The 22776-nt window shown below is 42.1% G+C and overlaps 1 long non-coding RNA gene across 1 annotated transcript; it reads left to right on the forward strand.

Moving 5' to 3' along the window:
- Window positions 1–270: 270 nt before the first annotated feature.
- Window positions 271–7601, forward strand: LOC137607995 (uncharacterized). The gene is made up of 3 exons (XR_011038139.1): window positions 271–408; window positions 513–637; window positions 7158–7601. It is a non-coding gene; the product is annotated as an uncharacterized lncRNA (long non-coding RNA).
- Window positions 7602–22776: the final 15175 nt, after the last annotated feature.

Here is a 22776-nt window from a genome sequence, read left to right on the forward strand (position 1 = left end):
GTCACATCACCTTTAATTTGATCCCTCTCAACAAACCGACAAAATCATAGCCCCCCCCCCCCCAAAAAAAGGCCAAAAGAAAAAGAAAACAGGAGAATGTCAGAATAAGGAAAAGGAAAAAAAGAATTATTTTGGAATGTAAGAGGAAATACAGTAAAGAAAGAGGAGTGAAGAGAAGTTTTAGGGATGGTAAAGCAGACAGGTGGAGAGCAGGGGAGGAGTTACACAGGGACATAAAAGAGAGACTATAGGAAAGAGAAGAGGGCAGAACGAACCAAGGGTGGAAAAATGAAAGAAATAAGGAGCTGAGAATATAGTGAGCAAGTGTTGATGAATGACAAGGAAGACGGAGAGACAGAATTAAAAAGAGGACAGAGACCCAGAAAATAGAAGGAGACAGAAACAGCAGTAAGTTATTCAGACTCTTCTTCTAAAGAATAGAAACATTCCTCAACTTTCAAATGTCTTTGAATCTGGCGGTTGGGAGTTACATCTCTGTTTCCCGTCCTCAGGTGATGAACGCAGCTCGGATTCATGACAAACAGAAGCTCAAGTTGTTCTGGGAGCAGAGGATCGTTCAGCACAGCGAGCAGATGCATGAGGAGGAGAAGCGCGTGAGGAGCAGCTCTCTCATACGGTTGGCAACAAAGATAACGTCCATCTCAAACGCGTCCGACTCTCCACACAGTTTTGTAGTAGCCGGGTCAAAATTTATTTGAGTAAATACAGAAAAATTAAATACTTTATCAAGCAGTACTTAAGAATGTCGAGAGGAATGACTGTCTGTACTTTTATCAACTAATCAACCGACAGACGGTAAACACAACCTCCCTTGAGGACTTTTATTTTTTTAACATTGGTAGCTACACAGAAGACCTACCAATAAGAATCAGTTCTCCTGTCAACATGACGAAACGTGCTGCTGCTGCATTCACACCACCATACAGACAACAACCTTCGACATCAACTCTTAAAACCTTGCTTTTACCACATTGACTGTTCATCTCTGTAAGTGATCCACAGATTTAAAGTAAGATTCTCAAATAATCACTTCTGGATGGAGGTTTCATGAGAATATGTTAATTTTTTATTAGTAATTGTGTGAGTTAGGGTGAGGAGTATTATATTTAATTATAATACCAGGTTTCCCCACCTGCCAAACTTCAACCAGTACAAACAGATCATATCTATGACACCACCTTTACAACAGGCAAACAGCACAACGGTGGAACATGTCAGCAATGATTTAACAGTAGTTCAGGCAGTCATGTCCTGAAGGGTTTGCTGTGATAAGATGGTGACAGCCTATCAGATTTACTGAGAGCAAGAAGACAAAAAGAGCATTGAATGAAGCGCCTTCCTTTTTGTTGAATGAACAACCTCCTATCGGCAAACAAAGATGAAAAGGGATACTGACTTCTCTGATGTTGATATCAGCAGGAATCGGATGAGCAGTTGATAAAAAAATCTCATAAGAAAAAAAGTCAGCGCCTTTGTTTCACTCTTAGTTTATTTTTTGCATTAAAATGTGTTTGTACTAGTTTAAAGTCTTAACCTCAGCCGGCTGAATCACTAAACCACTATTATTGGAACTTAACTATTAAAGTCCTTGAAAAGCCCCCGTCCTGCTCTGACAAAAGGTGTTTTATAATTATCTTGACCCTCTGGATTAAAGGCATAAGCAGCCCAGACTGTAACCCAGGGCAACCAATGGCAACAGAAGTGAATCCAAACTGTGGTGACGGGGGCTTTGCAATGAAACCCTCATGAAACTCATGAAAGCTCCCCAGCTCTAAAGGTACATTTACCTGTTCAGTATTTAAAACAAACTACATCTGACGCAAATGACAAAACGAAACAAAAATCTGTCCTAGGACCTTGTTTTCTAGACATAAAACAGTCATTCTACAGTAATGAAAACTACATCCCATAATAAAGTAACAAATGCATGAACATGAAGTCAATTTGCAAGTGAGGGAAATCCAGAGTAGCAGAAACAAGACAAAATACCCAATTCAACATTTATTTATAATAATTTAATTTTAGAGTTGGCTCTGCTGTGCACTGGCGGGGCACCAGGAGTGTACCCTGCCTCATGGCCCCCAGTCGGCTGGGATAGGCTCCAGTAACCCCATGACCCGCGACAGATGTTACAAGACGTGAATGATGTTATTTATCACTGAACCAGCTCCATCCAGTCATCCATCCATTTTCTTGAATGGATGGATGAATTTCCCTCTACTTATCCATCTTGCCAGTCAAGGGTGTTGCTGGAGTCTGTCCCCCAGCTGACTATGGGCAAGAGCAGGGTACACCCTCCACACGTCCCCAGCGCATTGCAGGGTCACACGAAAGACGGACAACCACTCACACTCACATCTACGCTCAATTTGGAGTGATCACTTTACCAAAATTGCATATTATTGGAGGAAGGAAGCCAGAGAACCCCGGGAGAACCCACGGAAGCTCGGGGAGAACATATGAACTCCAGAACGGAATGTGGAACAGCGCGCTGCCCTTGAATGAGCTTCATAATATTTTACAACGTTGCAAACCATAATTTTCTATAATGAGAAATAATTATAGAAAATGATATGATAAATAACATTTATTAGAATTGTTTTCTACAATAATTTCTCATTATAATTGATTAAATATTCAATTTTACATAAATTACATCTATCTATCTATCTATCTATCTATCTATCTATCTATCTATCTATCTATCTATCTATCTATCTATCTATCTATCTATCTATCAATCTATCTATCTATTTATCACACACATACAGACATGTGGAGACTGGCCACTTCACCTGAAGTGCTTGTTTTTTTGGAGGTGAGAGGAAGCCAGAGAACCCACTGTGCCGCCCTGAGTGTATTTGGAACATCTGTATATTCATGGCTCTGTCATTAAAGTATTTTTAATTTGTTTAAATGACATTTCTGACATATTGTTGGTATCTTTAAAGGAGTTTCCTGTAAGACGCAAAATGAAGTTAGAATCATGTGTTTCTGAGCAGCATTTGGACGCTGGATGAACTGAAGGTTCAGCAGCATCAGAGAGTAACAGAGGGTGTTAGAATTAAGCTTAATTACAGCTGTTAGCCTTTGTCCTGGTCTCAGCTTCTTAACTTGGATCATTAGGGACCTGTCTCCGTCTCGTTTATAGCTCATCTGTCTGTCATCGCATAGTAGCCTGAGAATGTTGATTAGAGGCAGCTCAGCTGGGTTTGAATCCCACAGATCAGTGTGAATATCAGAGGACAGACCAATGTTCAGATTCCCCAACACATGACGCATGCTGACAGACGAACACTTTCAAACACGACAGTTCAGAAACACTTCAGAAACACTTCAGAAACACACACGCACACACACACACACACACACACACACACACACACACACACACACACACACACACACACACACACACACACACACACACACACACACACAATTTTTCTGTAACAAGCGTTCACAGCAATGGCTATGGATCAAGTTGCACGTACATGATTAGTTTAAGCCGGGGAGTTATGTAGTCTCGATAAATACTGTCAACTGATGCTGTGACAAAACCTCAGCCCATCTGACGTCCAAGTCACTGGTTAGTGGGGGGGGGGGGGGGCATTAATACACAGTGTCCATGGATCAAAGGAGAAAGGACAAACATGACTCTGTTGATCATTGGTTTCTAAAATACATCTGCAATAACTGCCCCTACAACTTCAGGTTTGTTCATTCATTCATTCATTCATTCATTCATTCATTCATTCATTTTCTTATCTGCTTCTTCTGCTTTTGTGGGTCAGAGTCAGGTTACACTCCTGGCATGACGCTGTTGCACCATGGAGCCACAAGAAAGACAAACAACCACTCCCGCGCACTCTCACACCTATCAGCAATTTGGGACAATCAGTTCATCTGAAGCGCATGTTTTTGGAGGTGGGAGGAATCCGCAGTTCCCGGGGAGAACCCACACAGGCACTGGGAGCACATACCAGCTCAGCACAGAAAGGGCTTGAACCCCAAACCTTCTGCTACCCATTGCACCATCATGCCACCCTAGAGTAAATATAATAAACAAATATTATTCTTGAATAAAAATACATAATAAATAAGCTTCAATGTGTCTTTTGAACCCAAAAAGCACAACAGGAGAGCAACATCCAGTGCCTAAATTTTAATCCACAAAGTTGTTCACAAAACCAGGTTAGTCCAATAGGGGGCAGGTGAACAAACAACGTCTAAAAATTAGGCAGGGCAACACTGGGTAAACAAGAATGCTGGAAAGTAGTGCAAAAGCTAACAATCTGGCAGTTGGCTGTGCACACTTCATATGATGTGGAGATTGGTTGAGTGATGAGTAGCAGGTGGCCATAGCAGAAACTTCTCCTGCTGTTCCATCAGGCTGTTCAGGGTGGTACTGATAAAAATCTCTAAGGGATGTGTTTAGGATGTGGCAAGCCAGGACCCACAAACCTCTGGACCATAGCCCTCCCAGTCAACAAGATATTGGATACCACTGCCCCAGCACCTGATGAGGCCCTACACTGCATAGGCTGGAACTCCTTCAATCCAATACGGAGGTGGTGGGGGTCCGGAGAAGGATTAGAGTGAACTCTCACCAACTGGCTTAATTTTGGAGACATGAAATATGGGGTGAATCCTCATGGGTTGAGGCAGATGAAAGAGGACTGCTGTGGGTTGTTAACTTCAGAGATGGGAAAAGGGCCAAAAAACTGAGGTGCCAACTTCCTTGACTTTACTCTGAAGGGAAGGTCTCTTGTGGATAGCCAGACACGTTTCCTAGGGGGATAATGGGGGTCACAGGTGTAAGACCATTTATAGTGGAATAAGATTGGAGGTTGGACATGACCCTGTGTGCTCCCATTTGAAACATGCAAGGACTCCTGTTCTTTATACAGATGGTATCTTTATTGATGGTTAGCTTAATGTAGCATCTTTATTCGTCATTCCAACCATTACCACCATCGTAGAACTACAAACAGACATAACAACTTTAAACTTAAACACAGTACAAAAATAACACAAAGTTGAAATAAAGTTACACAATAAATCATACTGACCATTTTGCCCGCTTTGCAGCTCCAAAATGGGAGGAGGTCAGTCTTTAGCTTTAAACTTTAGTCGGACAACAACTTAAACATGTCCGCTCTCCATCAATTTTTGAACCGACAATTCACCTGCACCCACAATCCACCTGTACCCCACAGACTTGTGCTTGGATAGGGCGTAGTATGACCTCTGTAGGTTAAATAAGGAATAGCTGCTTGACACAAATTTTGTAACAGCATTTACACCCTGCTTGCAAGCCATGTCCAACTGCCTTCACGTTCTTGTTAGTGGTAACAGTGATGGTTGGTAAGACTGGAAGGACGTAGGTCTGTTGGCTGAACTGGACAGGAGTTGTTTGGGCCAGGAGGTTGTGCTTTGAGAGGTGAGGCAACGTAGTGCCATCAGTCTGCCATGGGGAGTGTTCCGGGTTTTGTGTAATTGGAACCTGGTCCATATGATGAACAGAAATCAAAGCAGCTGAACAATAGTGACAGCCTTGTCCTTATCTGGGTCCATCATGATGCCTCCTGTGCTCATGATAAACCTCAGGTACATTATCTTGGGGACATGGAATTTCCAATTCTCCGTCTCTTCTGAGCTGGTTGTCGAGGAGTCTCCAAGAACCTGGTGTACATAGATCACATGTTCCACTTGGATCTTGAAAAAATTTGGATACCATCCAAATTCAGGAACACATTGACATTGGGCACACATTGGAGAATGTCAGTGAGTTGGGCTTGGAAGACTGTAGAGGCATTTGCGACACTGATATGCATGACCAAATACTCATAATGCCCACTAAGAGTTTTAAGGGCTATCTTCCATTTATCCCCCTCTCTCATGGAGGGGGCATTTCTTAGGTCCAGTATGGAGAGGATGGTGACACCTTGTAATATTTCGAATGATGAGGTTTTGAGTGGGAGTACCTGCTCTTGATGGTTACGTCTTAGCGCCTCAGCTCAGCCGGAGCTGAGGTGCAGTCTGCTGGCTCTATTGTGGCCAGATTGTTCTGTCGAGGTCTCAGAGAACTGCACCATCTCTTGTAATCCTAAACAAGTCATTGGGGTGCTTTATCATTTCCACAATAGATGGTATAATGGTTTCTTGTGGCTGCAGCTGCCAGCATTTATTTAAAATGAATTACACTGGATGTGCTGGTATTCTGTGTTCATTATAGGATGGATGGAGGCAGACAGCTCTACAGTTCGATTTGCCCCATTATTCTAATCACATTCTCTTTGAAATAGCGGCTGCATTTATGAGATGTGCAGAACGAGCTGCGACATGAATGGCTGCAACTTAGTACAGTTATGCTGCTGTAGCTGGTGTTGACAGGGGTGCTCAAGTGTTGAAGACCATTAAGTCTGATGAGATGTCTACAGCATTATGATTGCTCACACGTACAGACTTTGTTGTACCACAGTCAAAGCCGGAACCTCAACACTTAATTGGCCTGACAGGAGTAAGACTTGAGTGGGTTATCGGTATCCCATAAACATGGGTCTATTGAGACCTCTGGAGGGACGGCCTACGAAAAGCTGAATAATATCCAATATATTATCTGGCTACTATTAGGATTTCAAGAATTCAAAGACAAATGGCTAAATTTGCAATTGCTATATATATATATATATATATATATATATATATATATATATATATATATTTAAATTCATGGCTGTTATTGCTTCTTTTTACTTTGGATATTCGTTTTCTTTGTAAGTCATTGAATTTTTTGTGTTAAATTTGTAATGTGGTAGTAATGATGAAAGGTCTCTCATGAACTTGGGCTGAGAGAGTTTCTCTGTTTTATGCTATTTTCTAGTTTTAATAGTTTACTTTTTGAAATTAGACATATTGATTTCTCTCATACAGCTTCCTGCCTTTATTTTCCCACAGAGAATTATACGTAGATAATAATCAAAATTATTATAACAAATAATACCTAGATTACTAGCCCTAACCCTAGACATGACTATACTTCAAACTCGTCTACCTCGTTCATAAATGACAGTTTCTGCCTCTTAATATTTTTACTCTGTGTGGGTTAACACCTCCTTTTCTTCTCTCTCTAGGCTGAGGGAACAGTGGTTGGCCATGCTGGATCAGAGGAATCGGCACCAACAGAGTTTCTTTGAGGACAGAATTAGACGATCCCAGAAAGCGCAACAGAGCTTTAGAAAGCTCGTCTTCATCTAAAAGTAGATCATAAAGGTTTGAAGCTAGAGAAACATTTAAGAATTTTTCCACAGGCCCAGGTGATGATGTGTGTTTCCCATGGTGGCCTAAAGTCATTGACTAAATGAGAACAATTCTCATAGGATTTTAGCAGGGAGCCAAACCTCTCCTCAATATAGCCATGACATCACAGTCACCAGACACACTCTAGAAGGTGATGTCATACAAATAATGAGAGAGATGGGTGTTTAGTGTCATACAATGTGACTTTTCATACAATACTATCATGTGTTAATACGTTCACAGTCATTGAAAAAGGCAATAAAAATTGCAATTGCTGTACTGACTAAATAAAACTCTTTCTGAAACATTTTTATGTTCAATTTATGCAATGTCAATGCTTTTCATGCTGGAATGGAATGACTAAAAATAAAATATTCAAAAACACTGTAGTGTAGCTCATGTTCAAAGATCAGGTGATTCAGCCATGGGCTTTATCGTCGCCTAGTGGCTATATTAGGTACTGCAATAACGTTATTTCTGTGACAGTACCAAAAGACCCTTTAGCACTGACGAGTAATAATTTGTCCGTTAATCTGCCAGTGTACCGTAGAACTATTCATTCAAATATATGATTTATGGTGTTCATCATAAATCATCAATGGAGATTTGTTTGTAACAAGGTAATACACAAATAAATTGTTTTTTAAAATAAAACTACCAGAAGAAAATATTCCTAAATTACTTGTTGTATTTTAGTGAATTTTCATCAAATGATTTCATTAAATCTACTGTTAAAGTAAAGAAAATTGCAATTTATATTAAAGGCTCCATAATTTGTATTAATATCCTGATGTGGTGTGGGAGCCATTCACATACATTCATTAATTCATTCATTTTCTCAACCAACTTCATCCACTTGCGCAGGTCACGGGGAGCTGGAGCCTATCCCATTTTGTCTTAAGGCGTGAGGTGAAGAAACACCGGACGCGATGCAGTGCACCGTGGAGCTACACACAGATACACCAACACATACTCATTCCTATGGCCAATTTTGGACCGGTCAATTCACCTGAAGCGCATGTTTCTGGAGGTGGGAGGAAGCCGGAGAACCTGGAGAGAACCCACACAGACACGGGGAGAACATGCAAACTCCACAAAGAGCGGGACTTGAATCCGTAAAAGTCTTTGTTGAGGTGTATAAGCTTACATTTTTTTGAAAAATGAATATATACAGCATATATATATATATCAGGGCTCGAAATTAACTTTTTTTCTTGGTAGCACTGTTGCTCCCAAATTTAGAAGTTAGTAGCACCCGCAAAGACTTTAGGAGCACCTATCCAAAAGCAAGGCAGTGACGGAGCGATAGAGACGCTCCGTCCATCTCCGTTCCTCCTCTCTCCCTCGCCCAGGAGAGCAGCCGCAGCTGCGCTCTCATTGTTTCCTGGCAGGACCGCAGGAGCGCGGTCTCACAAAAAAAAAGGCACACCAGAATTTTTCCCTAGTCGCACCGGTGCTCCCAAATATATTTAATAGTCACACTGATAAAAATTTGGGTACATATGCGACCAAAATGGGCGCAATTTCAAGCCCTGATATATGTATATATACTGTATATGTCTGTATCTCTTTTTTAGTGTGGTATCTGGGCAGTATCTTAGCTGTTCCTAGGACTGCGCTCTTCTGGACTGAGGCTTCAGATGTTGTTCCAGTAATCTGCTAGAACCACTCTTCCAGGTTCGGGGTCACTGCCCCAAGTGCTCCTACTACCAAGGGGACCACATTAACCTTGACCTTCCACATGTGTTCCAGCTGTTCTCAATCTTTTCGTGTTCCTTCTTCCTGATGTTGGCATCAGCTGGAATCTCCACATCTATCACCACTGCTCTCTTCTGCTCTTTGTCCATCACCACTATGTCTGGTTGGTTAGCCAGCAGCTGTTCGTCAGTCTGGAACCTGAAGTCCCACTGGATCTTAGCCTTGTTGTTCTCAACTACCTTTGGTGGTATGTCCCATTGGGATTGGGGTACTTCTAGTCCATACTGGGTACAGATGTTCCTGTACACTATCACAGCTACTTGGTTGTGCCTTTCCATGTATGCTGAGCCGGCGAGCATCTTACACCCTGCTACCACATGCTGGACTGACTCTGGGGCTTCTTTACATAGCCTGCACCTTGGGTCAGATCTACTGTGGTAGATATTGGCCTCTATTGCCCTTGTACTTAGGGCCTGTTCTTGTGCTGCCATGATCAGTGCCTCTGTGCTGTCTGTCAGTCCAGCTTTATTCAGCCATTGGTAGGTCTTCTTGATGTCAGCCACACGGCATGTACCAATCTGACGGTGGTACATGCCGTGTAGGGGCTTGTCCCTCCATGTTGTCTGCTCCACCACCTCCTCCTGCCTCTCGTCAGATTTCTGCTGTCTAAGGCATTCACTGAGCAGTTCATCTGTTGGGGCCATCTTCCTAATGTACTCGTGGATTTTTGATGTGTCATCCTGGACACTGGTCCTGATGCTCACTAGTCCTCGGCCTCCCTCTTTTCACTTAGTGTACAGCCTCAGGGTGCTGGACTTGGTGTGAAACCCTCCATACATGTGAGGACCTTTCTAGTCACAATATCTGTGGCTTCTATCTCCTCCTCAGCCTATGATCCCAGCGGGAAATCTGTTGACTGGCAGTGCTGGCAGCTGACCTGTCTTACTCTCTGGAGGTATTTGGCCTGTGGTTGACTTCCTTGCTACCTCCTCAAGATTGCCATTAGTCTGTGGGATTCCAAGGTATTTGTAGCTGTCCTGGATGTCCCCTTTCCAGCCCCCTGGTAGGTCGATCCCTTCAGTTTTCATGATCTTGGCCTCTTCTTGATACCAAATGGCCACATTTGTCTAATCTGAATGACATCCCTATGTCGTCACTGTAGATCCTGGTGGTGTGGATCAGTGAGTGGATTTCTCACTCATTCGTGGCATACAGCTTGATGTCATCCATGTAGAAGAGGTGGCTGATTGTTGTTCAGAATCTATATCTGTAACCACTCTGTGTGATGATGTGACTGAGGGGGTTCAGGCCTATTCAGAATAGCAGCGATGATAGTGCATGCCCGTGGTATATGCCGCTCTTGATGTTACCTGGGCAACTGGCTTGGAGTTAGTCTCCAAGGTTGTCTTCCACATTCCCATTGAGTTCTTGATGAAGGCTCTTAGTGTCCTGTTGATCTTATACAGTTCCAGACATTCCAGTATCCACGTGTGTGGCATTGAATCGTAGGCTTTCTGGTAGTCTATCCAGGCATTGCACTGGTTGGTCTGCCTGTTCTTACAGTCTCTGTGGACTGCTCTGTAAACCAGTAGCTGGTGCTTGGCTCCAGCTACTGGTTGGTGTTACTACCAACTCCTTTCTGTGTCCCGCTCATATATTGATCCATGTGCCTACTCATCTTAGCCGCCATAATGCCTGACAGGAACTTCCGTGTTGTACAGAGACAGGGTATTGGCTGATAGTTGGATGGGGTGGATCCCTTGTGTGGGCCTTTAATGATCAGGACTGTCCTGCCTTCAGTCAACCATTCTGGGTGTGTCCCATCCCTTAGCAGCTGGTTCATCTGAGTTGCTAGGCGCTCATGGGGTGCTGTCAGCTTCTTTCACCAGTATGTATGGATCATATCCGGGCCCGGTGCTGACCAACTCTTCATCTTTGACACTCTTTCTTTGATGTCTGCCTTTGAGATGGTTACTTATTCTGGGAGGCAGCTGTGGTCAGTCCTCAGGTCCACCTCAGTCCTCAGGTCCACACTGATGCCACTGGGCATCAGTGTTGTGTGATGCTTCTCTTTCCCATATGCCCTTCCAGTACTTCTCCACCTCAGCTCTTGGTGGGCCTGACCGGCTTCTGTTTCTTCCCTGCCACTGAGAGTGCACCCTTGCTAGTTGAGTGGAGAAGATCTTGTTTATTGTCCTCGACTCTATCTCCTTTTTGAGTTTTGAGTGCTTCAGGTATGGAGAGCTTGTTTTTATTTCTGGGGTACCCCTTTATTCACCATATTCCCTTTCTGCCCCTCAGCTAGCTGGCTGCCTTCTCTCCGTGTCGCCTTTATCTTGGCCTCTAACTGTCTCCTCCATGGAGGGTATTGCTTGTTATGCCCTGTACTGATCTTATAGCCCAGCATCTCGAGGATTACTGTTGCTGTACTGTAAATCATCTTGTTGGGTCAGTTATATCCCCTGTGGGATGGCTTTTATTGTCAGATTCACATCTTCTAGCAGATCTTCTGAAGGCACTTGACAATTTAGTTTTGATATTTGTCGAAGGCTCCAGTCTTCCTGTTGGGTCACAATCTTGCTTCTCAGGTCAGCAGCTCTTGTATTGAGGCTGTCTATATCTCTGACTATATGGGTGATGGAAAAATCCCTCCTGTACCTGGTGATCTGGCTCCCCCTTGCCGTAGCATTGTTGTAGTATTTCATCGATCTCTAGTTGTGACAGCAGTTTTCAGTTACAGATGTTGGAACAATGGGCTAAAAGCTGTTTGTTTGTCAGCCTTGATTGTGGGTTCTAAGTGTTTTGACCCTATGGGTCATGTATTGTTATGTATGTGTTGTGTTGCAGTGTCTCCTCTCTCCTTGGTTTATGTGTGTGTGGTTTTTTTTCAATGAGTGAATTAGGAGCAGGTGGTGTCCGCTCATTGGCTGGCTCGCCTGATTGCTGCTGCACGAGTGGTCAGGGGGTGGGCCCCTGACCTATTTGAACAGCCCGCCAACTGCACTCTGTCTCCTCTCCAGCCTTCCCACCGCCAGGAAACGGCAGCTTGCTGAAACTGTTGTTATAGTGTTAACGTAGCGATCAGTTAGTTTGTGCCCTGTGGCGATTTCTGTATTCGTAAGTTTTGTGTAAGCTAAAGCTGACCTTGTACATATTTGTAAATAACTGATAGACAATTTGAGCAGTTGGTAGGAGGGAGAAGCCATTTTCTTTTAACTCTTTTCTCCTGTTTTAAGTTAGTAGGTAGGTTAGTAAATTGTTATTTATTTCCATTTTCTTTTGTTAGGAAGGTAGGGTTAATTTGGAATATCTTTTGTTTGTTATGTTGGCACCTGTTCTCCCTCTGAAGAAAATAAAAATGGCTCTTTGTTTGAACGTGTCTTACTGCTATTGCTGGCCTTTTTCTCTCGACGGCGGGAGCGCACAAGCATGTTGTGTCTAAGGTTCCCCTAGACAGGGGGCATAACAGAAGCATCCATTGGTCCCACATCCACCCCACATATCCCCTCGCTCTGGGATTAACCTTTTCATATAACTATCCATGACAATTCAGTAGAACAGGTTCCCAGATTCTTCTACCTTGTGTCTGTAATCAACAACACCAATGACCATAGTGAGGATGTCAATAACAGGATTCGCTCTACCCATCAAGCCTTCGGCAAGCTATACCACCATGTCTTCCCACAACATGGCCCGTCAACACAAACCATGATCGGTGTCTACAGAGCTGTTGTGATTCCAACGCTTATCTGTGGATCAGAAAGCTGGACCCCCTATCGGAAAAACATCTGGGCCCTGGAGAGGTTCCACTAGCAAAAGTTATGAGCAATCCTGGGAATTGCCTGAGAAGACCGCATCACCAACAATGATGTTCAAACCTGTGCCGGCCTTCCAAGCATGGAAGCAATCTTTGCCAAGGACCAACTGTGTTTCCTTGGTCACTTATATCGCACGGAAGACTCATCCCCTCCCCAAACAAACCCTGTTTGTTTGGGGAGAGACTTGAGACCAAGCGTGTACAAGCAGCAGAGAAGAAGTGTCATCTACGACAACAACACCTGTTGTGACCACGTCCACCCCCAACACTTCTGTGTCTGGACTGCCCCTTGCTCTCCCATACACACCTTGGATTTCACAGTCACCTTGAGGTACGCAGACTGTTAAAGTTTGATATTTATTGAGTCATTTTGACAAAACATAACATTCACATGGCATGTCAATATGACATGAAATCTTGATCTATGGGGTGTTATGTTTTATAGACTGTTTGCTTGAGGCTAAATCCTCTTGTCATGTTGCTGTGACCAGCCCTTGTCCATGGTCCCGAAGCCGAATTAGGTCGTCTTTGTGATCTTCATTTTCCACATTTAAATACATTTAAAAAAAAATGTTTTATGTCTTTTTAAGTTTGTGTTAAATCAAAATATTCAACTGTTTGGAATTTAGACTCACACAACCTACCATTAACATAAAATGAATAAAGCCAGTTGATTGCTTATTTTCCCGTGATTAAAAAAATATTTTTCTTAACACAACCAATTATAAATACTGTCATAGACTAACTTGTACCATGAGTCAAATGAAAGAAATTTTTCCACCTAAAAGGTGGAATCTGGGTCCTGCCCAATGAGGGAGTTTTTCCCTACCATTGTCATTTTTGCTTGCCCTGTACGGTTCTGTTGGGCTTTCCCCCAGCCGAGTGGGGACAGTCCGGGTGGTAGGCCAGTGCACCGCTAAAGACCAGACAACACTTTTAAAAAGCAATCAAACATTTAGTATTGCTGCTAATCAAATTAGAATGCAAAATTTCTTGAAAAATTAATCTATTCACATCATCCATGCACAGACAGTATCTGAAAATAATGCCCAAAGGCGGTTCAATCATAGGTGTGAGCTCCATTACATTCCAAATGGTGAGGAGCAGGGAAGAGGCTGTCAGATGGACTGTGATCACTGGGTACTGGCAGGATCTGAAAAATATTGGAACACACTGAAGACTTTCTTGGTGGGTGATGTGTCTGATGAGTTTCCAGACTACTAAAAAATGGAATATTTTCAGCTTCGAGAAATTGTGGACAGATTGTTGCAATGTGGACCCTAACTGTTTATTATGCTGCAACATGAGGTGATGGTGGTGAAGTACATTATAATGAGCCTCAGGTCCCATTACAGGATCTCTGTGACTTCATAATTCCACTAGTACAAGTGCCCCCTGATACCATGATCCTACCACTATATTTGTTAATACCAACTCTGCTCATTTTCACATCAATACAAAGCTAGTGTTTGACAGTTTACAGCTCTGGTCCTGCAGTCCACATGCTGGCTACACGAATTAAACATTGTAAGATGTGTGGAACTCTGATGTCACAGGTCAAACCCTATCAAACTACTGCTTTAAGAGCAGCCTTTTGTTTTGACTTGCCCGACTCTTACATGTGCCACACTCATCAGGTGGGTGTATTTTGTTAAAGAACGTGATATCCACACGTAAACGTGTCGCAACAAAATTGTACTGTGTACCTGCTGAAAGTAAGCACAGCATTTGTTGGACTTTCTAGTGTCAAAAGACGTGGTGGTCTTCGTTTTACCATTGGGTGGCAGCAGTGCACAATAAGATATGAGCAAAGACATCAGGTAAAAGAGGCCTCTGACAGATCCAGACTTCATCACATGGATCTGGATATGATTGAAGGGGTAAAATTCCTGTGTTTGGGTGACAGATCTGGACGTGAGATTAAAACCTGACAGGTGAGATAAGACTGCTAACAGTGGATTCATAAACATGATTCTGGAGTGACATCTTTTGACATAGTCAGAGTGCCCTTTAGGTCTTGCAGCTATTCTCTTTCCTTTTTTTGACAATCCTCTTACCTCTATTGACTCTACCGCTGAGAGTAAAGTGACTGTGTTTTGTATCACTTTGTGGCTGGTGTCTAACCAACCAACCAACATAGTAGGTCAAATTTCAGATAAGCTTGGGTGTATTGATATGTAATAATATATTGTTGGTACATTGTCATTACTGTAAGAAGCAGAAAGCAGCTAACAAAAACCTGACCTCAGCCTCCCTCTATTTAAATGCACATTAGTTACATGAGTTGAACCTTAGCCTGACTCTCTCTTTCATCGCCTGCATGTACTCACACATTCACCTTCTGGTAGCCCTCTGGATACTGGCTGCTTTATTTTACATAATGTCACAGCTGGGAATCACTACAGGTAATATAATTCATATTTTACTCATTATATACACCACAGGGAGAAGAGATCAAGAAGGTGGAGGATTTTATGTACTTAAGGTCAACAGTCCAGAGCAATGGAGAGTGTGGAAAAGAGGTGAAGAAGCGTGTCCAGGCAGGATGGAACGGGTGGAGGAAAGTGTCAGGTGTGATGTGTGATAGAAGAGTTTCAGCTAAAATGAAAGGAAAGGTGTACAAAACTGTGGTGAGACCAGCGATGTTGTTTGGTCTAGAGACAGTGTCCCTGAGGAAAAGACAGGAGACAGAGCTGGAGGTAGCAGAGATGAAGATGCTGAGGTTCTCTCTGGGAGTGACCAGGATGGATAGGATCAGGAATGAGTACATCAGAGGGACAGCACATGTTAGAGGTTCTGGAGATAAAGTCAGAGAGGCCAGACTGAGATGGTTTGGACATGTCCAGAGGAGAGATAGTGAATATATTGGTAGAAGGATGCTGAGTTTTGAACTGCCAGGCAGGAGGCCTAGAGGAAGACCAAAGAGGAGGTTTATGGATGTAGTGAAAGAGGACATGAAGGTAGTTGGTGTGAGAGAAGAGGACACAGAAGACAGGGTTAGATGGAGGACACTGATTCGCTGTGGCAACCCCTTAAGGGAAAAGCCAAAAGGAAAAGAAGAAGACTCATTATGTACACTGTTTATTAATTCACGCACTTACAGCCATCCATCTATTTATCTATCCATCCATCCATCCATCCATCCATCCATCCATCCATCCATCAGTCCATCCATCCTCAACAACTTATCCGGAACTGGGTCGCGGAGGAAACAATCTGAGCAACAATCTACTTCCCTCTCCCAAGACACCACATCTAGCTTTTCCAAGAGGATCCTGGGGTGTTCTTAGGTCAGATCATTTCAACCGCTTGCATCCGGGATCTTGTCCTTTCAGTCATGACCCAAAGCTCATGACCATAACTGAGAGTAGGACATTGATTGACTGGTAAATTGAGAGCTTTGTCTTTGGACTTAGCTCCGTCTTCACCAGGACTGACCTTTATAAAACTGCATCACTGCAGCTGCTGCATTGATGCACTAATTTTTCTGTCAATCTCATGGCCCGTCTTCCCTCACTCTTGAAAAAGACCCTAGTATAGTTGAACTCCTCCACTTGGGGCAAACACTCCCCATTGACCTGGAGAGGGCAGACCACCCTTTTCCAGTCGAGAACCATGGCCTCGGATTTGGAGGTACCAATTGCCATCCCACTCACATCGCAATCAGCTGGACACCACCCTAGTACACACTAAAGGACTAGGTTTGATGAGGCCAACAAGGCAATATCATCCCCAAAATGCTGAGTTGAAATCCTTTGGTCCCCAAACTAGACTCCCTCTGGCCCCTAGCTGCACTTAGAAATTCTGTCCATAAAGACTGTGAAGGAAACAGGTGATAAAGGGCAGCCCTGCTGAAGTCCATCATGCACCTGGAACTGGTCTGCCTTACTGCTGGCGATGCAAACCAAGCTCTGGCTTTGGTCATACAGAGATCGGCCAGACCTTTAATTAAGGGTCCCTTAACCCCATAATCCTGAAGCACTCCCCACAGGATACCATGACGGACGTGGTTGAACGCCTTCTTTAGATCCACAAAGCACATATGGACTGGTTGGGTAAATCAGTGGAGAGTCTAGAGCTGGTCTAGAGCGGGACAAAAACCGCATTGTTCCTTCTGAATCCATGGTTCAACTATTGGTCTAATCATCTCCACCAGTATCTTTGAATAGACTTTCCCTGGGAGGCTGAGGACTGTGACAACCATTATAATTATTGCACATCTTGAATAACTTAGATTTTTCAGGACATTTTTAGACACCAATGTTCTATGCTAATGAAGCAGGCCATGGTATGAAGCTTTAAAGAAATATATGACTGGGTGCCATCTGTAATGGAAACCAATATAGTGACTACCAATTTGCTTTAGAACACATGTGTCAAACTCAACGCCCAAGGGCCAAATGTGGGCCGCCACATCACTTTATGTGGCCCTCGAGAGCACACCATGTCAGAGTGTCTAACAGTAAATACATGTAGGTCAAAAGTGTGCTTTGACTAAAACCACATTTCCCACAATGCAGTAATTCAGCCGATTTTAACTTTGACAAAAACGTTTTAAACAAAGTTAATGTGCTAACTTGTGTTTGATGTTGTTTTTCTTTATTCACTTGAATAGTTTGATCCTTGATTGATGGAGTTTCATTACCTGACAAACTAAAAGGATTTATGTTATAACAGAGAAACAAACTTGAATAAGAAATAAATAATTATTATTTATCATTACGGAGTAGTTACATTTATTTTACATTTGCTACATTGCATTGAGTTACATTTAGTTACATTTATTAGTTACATCTGGCCCTTTGACGACAGCCTTTATGCTAACGTGGCCATCGGTGAAAATGAGTTTGACAGCCCTGATCTAGAGGTACAGTACATATGCAGAACGCCAGGCTTTGGTAAGTTCTCAAGGACTTTGCACCCATAGAAGTCATGACACTACCCTTTATAAAACCCAAACAAATTCTGAGCAGAGGAGGAGTATCTTTGAATGGTGTGAATGGTGTGATAACCATGACCTTTTGATATATCACAGGGGAATATTACAGCACAGAAGGCCCAAGTGTATAAAATTGTACTCGTAACTTCTTCTTGAGATGCACTCAAGAGTAACTTCTATACTCCTTTCTGTGCTTTTAACAGCATAAAATTAGCCTTCCCTTGCCATCACTATTATCATAAAGCAAATTAAAGAGTGTTGAAAATCCTACAAAGCACTTGTGAAATTTCATTGAGTTCTATGCATCAATTTTTGATCAAGATTTTGCAACAGCAAAAAAAATTAGCATGACTTAAAAAGGTTGATTTGGAAAATACACGGCAATACTTTCTTTTTATGCATTGTTTTTCATGCATATTGCGGAGAGATAGGTAACCCTGTTTTTCCAGCATTGATAAGATTAAACTCTGGTGAGAATCCTGACTACTATACAGGTCAAACATGGGTAGACCCTGTAGAATGAAAATGTTGTTATAATCTGTTGACCTCTCATCACTGAATGGAACTTCAATAAAATTGTAGATAAGATAAGGGGCACAATAAAACAATAAAACAATAATATCAGACTTTGTGAGAGACATGGACAAATGTGAAGACCGGAGCTAACTTGGCTAGCGGCCCCAACTTCCGGGTAGACGCTGGAAGGTGACAGCGTGAGGTTTTCAAGTGAGCTTATTCAAATATATAGGTGGGGATGAGAATTTTTTTTTATAAATAAGGAAGTCAATATGTAAAAGGAGGGAAAATTTGGACTTGACATTTGGAAATTGGAGATTGTGGTTGAATTTGGAAATGTTTATCAAACACAGTGGGTTTATTTAACGTGAAACTGGGTTCATTTTCAATCATTATTATATTATTGTCACGTTACTGATATTAATTTTGTATTAATCTGTGTGAGTCACCTGAAGGACCCTGTCGGACCCTCTGCAATTTGCCTACTGGGCAGACAAACAGACAGCATTATCATGGGTCCTTCACTTTAACTGCCTAGGGACATATGAAAAGATCCTGTTTGTGGACTTCAACTCTTTCTGAACAACAGATTTATAATTAAAGAAACTCAGATGTCCCTCCACCTGGCTCCATGGAGCGGTTATCAGTCGTGACCGTCTTATGGAATGTCCTTTTAGGGTCATTTCTGTCTTCCATGATTTGAACAACCCCCCAGGTTAAGCTGTCACAAATACCTTGACCATGTCCCATAGATAGTGCTGTCTCCCAGAACTCCAATACAAATATTTCAGAGTAAACCGAAATAGGAGTAAACTAAACCAGAATTATGTCATCGCAGGATAACCATTTAGGTTAGGTTTAGTGCATTCTGATGTTGGTAGAAGATGTCATATGCACTCATCGGCTATTGCAGGTAAGCAGTACTTAAATGGTCGATGTGCTCCTCCACCGGCACCTGGTTAGGCACCTCATCAGACTCCTCTTCAGAGGCTTTGACAGAGTCTTCTCCTGGGTCCTCATCATCAGAGGCTTCGTTGTAGTCCCCATTCGACTGGGAATGGGAACTGGACCAGCTCTTCGTCTGGTGCTGAGTATGAGATGTTGTTGCTTTCTTCATTATGTTGCTCCTCATTGTTTGTGTTAATCATTGTACATTAAGTTTGGAGGAAAATTCTGTTATTTTTAAAAGCTATAGACATTTGACATCAAACAAAATAGGTTTCTAAATATTGTGGTGTGAAACCAAGTAAGTGCTGGGTGTGCAGAGTTAGGCAACAGCCAACTTAGTCTTACGATTTATAAAGTGCTTTAAGAGGTTGGGACTGGGGTAACAGAGAGGGTAGATGTAGCATTGGGCTTGATTACTGTATATTCATTCATTCATTTTCTCACTTTTTTCATCTGCTTGCGCGGGCCGCTGGGAGCTGGAGCCTATCCCAGTTGGCTTTGTGCGCGAGGCGGGGGAAACTCCCGGCACAACGCCAGTGCACCGTGGGGCTTGATTACAGGCGCAAATAATTTATAATACTGTTTTACAAGTTCTGGATGGTCAGAACTGTCCAGAACTTGGTGTGGTTAGTTAGAGAAAGGTAGAGAATGGTTTTTGTTTGGTGGAGACTAACTCTAACGCTAACCTCTGAATGAATCCTCATATGATTCTGCTGAACTAAACTGACTCATTCCTTATGGGTAGCAGAAATGTACATTATCATGAATCGGAACCAAAAGCAGAGCAAAATTAGAGGCCTAAATGACCAAAGACAAGACACAATAGCAAAGCAGACGATTGACTGATCACATCTGCAAAAATTTCAAGCATACATTTGTTCCAACAGTGGCATATCCGTTTCAGTTGGAACACTATGGGGATTTCTCGAAAACATGTTTTTGTTGTTGGTGACAAGGAAGAACTGTGAAAAACTGATACTTTGGATGGTGTGTTGTGTTAGAACTGGATGTAAGCCATTGTAATTAGGAATGTCAGTAGTCATATCAAAATTGAACAATAAAGCTTTGGAATGTGAAAGTAGCCCCATACAACTGAGGCATAAGCATCTGGTTACTCAACATTATCTACTTTATTTGTATCAGTTTAATAGGCAGACTCCTGTCCACCATGGCTCTGCTTGCTCTGTGATATGCAGGACTGACACTTCTAGAAACCTATTATGGGGCCTGTTCACACACTAAAGCTCTTGCAGAGTAAAGCTCATTTGGCTAAAGTGCTCAGCATTAAACCTAAATCCCCAAAATTTACCCTCCAGCACACTGATGGTTGTTAGAAATTCACACTTCTCACTGAGCTGCAAAACATTGACAGTTGTACATTTATTAGCACTCAATGCTGTACAAAATCTGTGCAAAACAGGAAACACAGCATAGATGAAAAAAATTAGAAGAAAAACAGTGACAGCAAAGACAAAGTACAGAAAGACGTGGCAAACACAACACTAATTGTTTGTTCAAACACTGTCAGAACCACACAGAGAAGCACATTTAGCTCCTTTCTGGCCTGTTCTATGATGCAAATCCAACAGAACCATAATGTTTTTTGTTTTTTTTAAATATCTGGCTTCACTAAACATCAGTAAAAACAGAAAGCAGTTTTTTTTTCTTTTCAAAAAAACAAGAACATGTCTAATGGCTAACATATTTTACAAAGATATTTTGTAAATTCAAAAAATATATTTAATAAATAGGACGGATGCCTCAATAAGAAGGTTCAGGGTTTTACGGCTTCCTCCACTACCAAATATCACACAACTTTGGCACAACTTAGGTGAAATATACATCATAATTTGTCTGTAGGTGTGAAAGTGACAGTGCTTGTCTGTCTGTTTTGCCACTTTGATGACCTTGTCCAGGATTTACCCCGTCTTTACCCGATGTTAGCCAGGATAGGCTCCAGTTTAACCAGTGCCTTGTATTGGACAAGTCACTAGAAGATGGGACAATTTCTGATCAGTTTGTTGTCAAGAAGATGAATGAATAAAGTATTATCAGTCTATACTGGAAAATGCAGCCTCACAGAAAAAATATGGCGACAATTAGGGTTTTTCTCCACGATCCACATGCTACGCTCTGGCTAGCAACACTTTCCAAAGATGGACAGCAGGACAGTGAGCAGATGGCTCAGTCCCTTTCCTTCTTTCTGTTATATTCTCCTTTCTAATCATATCTGAACACATCTGAGCTCCATTGTACACCTAATATTTCTATTATTTTTATGTTGCTCAGCCCAAAAGCAAAGCCAGATTTTACCGATAGAAGTGATTTTGCAAAGATAATTAATCATTGATTAATTCATTTTTATTTGATTTATTGAACCAGTTAAAGTCAGTTGAGAACCAGTTTTCATTTACAAGGACAATCTGGCCAATAGGGAGCATAAGAGACATAATAAAATCAAAATTCCCGAGAAACACCTTTAGCTGGGGTAGGGGTTGGCAACCCAAAATGTTCACACTTTGGATCGAAAAAACAAAAATGAACTCTGTCAGGAGCCGCAAAAAAATTATAAGCCTTACATGAAAGCAACGCAGGCTGTAAGTGTCTGTATTATTTATATAGTAATCCCTTGCTTATTCCCGCTACAAGATGCTTGGCTTCACTACATCGTGGATTTTTAGCAAGTAGTCATGTTATACCATACGCGCATTGGCTGACAGCATCAGTGAGTGTGCTGCGTTATGGATATAAGGTGGTTTAATAGCAGTATGAGAAGGTTCATAAATGTTTAAATTACCATAAATAATAGAATAAATAGTTCATTGCCATATTGCGGAATTTTGTTTTTCACGGGTGGTCCTGGAACATATTAACCCCGAATAACGAGGGATTAGTGTACTATGTTTTGTTGCATTGATGAACTCTTTAAATCTGCTCCCCAATGCAGCTCGCATATCAACGATCACTCCTTATAAATAATCACCGTGTAGTGTGTGATCGTGATGGGAGTCTCTGGACACTTTCAAGGAGGGGAAGTGAGAGAGCCTCGCTGCTCCCTGATGAATAGTCAGCTTGAACTCCAATGACAAAACTGTGTTTCCTCTACTGGTGACTTTTATTGAGCATTTTAACTAACATGTTCTAAGTATTAATTTGATCATTTCTTCTTACGTTCCATCAGATTTTACATATGAAGTCAGTATTACATACATACCTGCACAACAGGTATGTTGTGCAGGTATGTATCGATCACATCACATGACTCATCACAGGCAATTGAGTTAATTAATGCTGGAGTTAATTAATGTCCTGGATTTGTTGATTGGTGATGTTGTGTGTCCTTTTCTGCAACGTCTTTATGCAGAGAGGCAGGTCTTTAATTTTCTGTATTATCTCTGTTTTGTTTTTCGAAGTGGAAAATAGGTGCTTTGATATTTTAATGAATGAGTCCTGTATGTAATCACCATCTGTGAACACTTTTCTACGCTTTATTATCTCTGGGGTTTCAACAAAACTAGCAGGAGTCCCGGAGTTG

The sequence above is a fragment of the Antennarius striatus genome, chromosome 15, assembly GCF_040054535.1.
Source record: "Antennarius striatus isolate MH-2024 chromosome 15, ASM4005453v1, whole genome shotgun sequence".
Lineage (NCBI taxonomy): Eukaryota > Metazoa > Chordata > Actinopteri > Lophiiformes > Antennariidae > Antennarius > Antennarius striatus.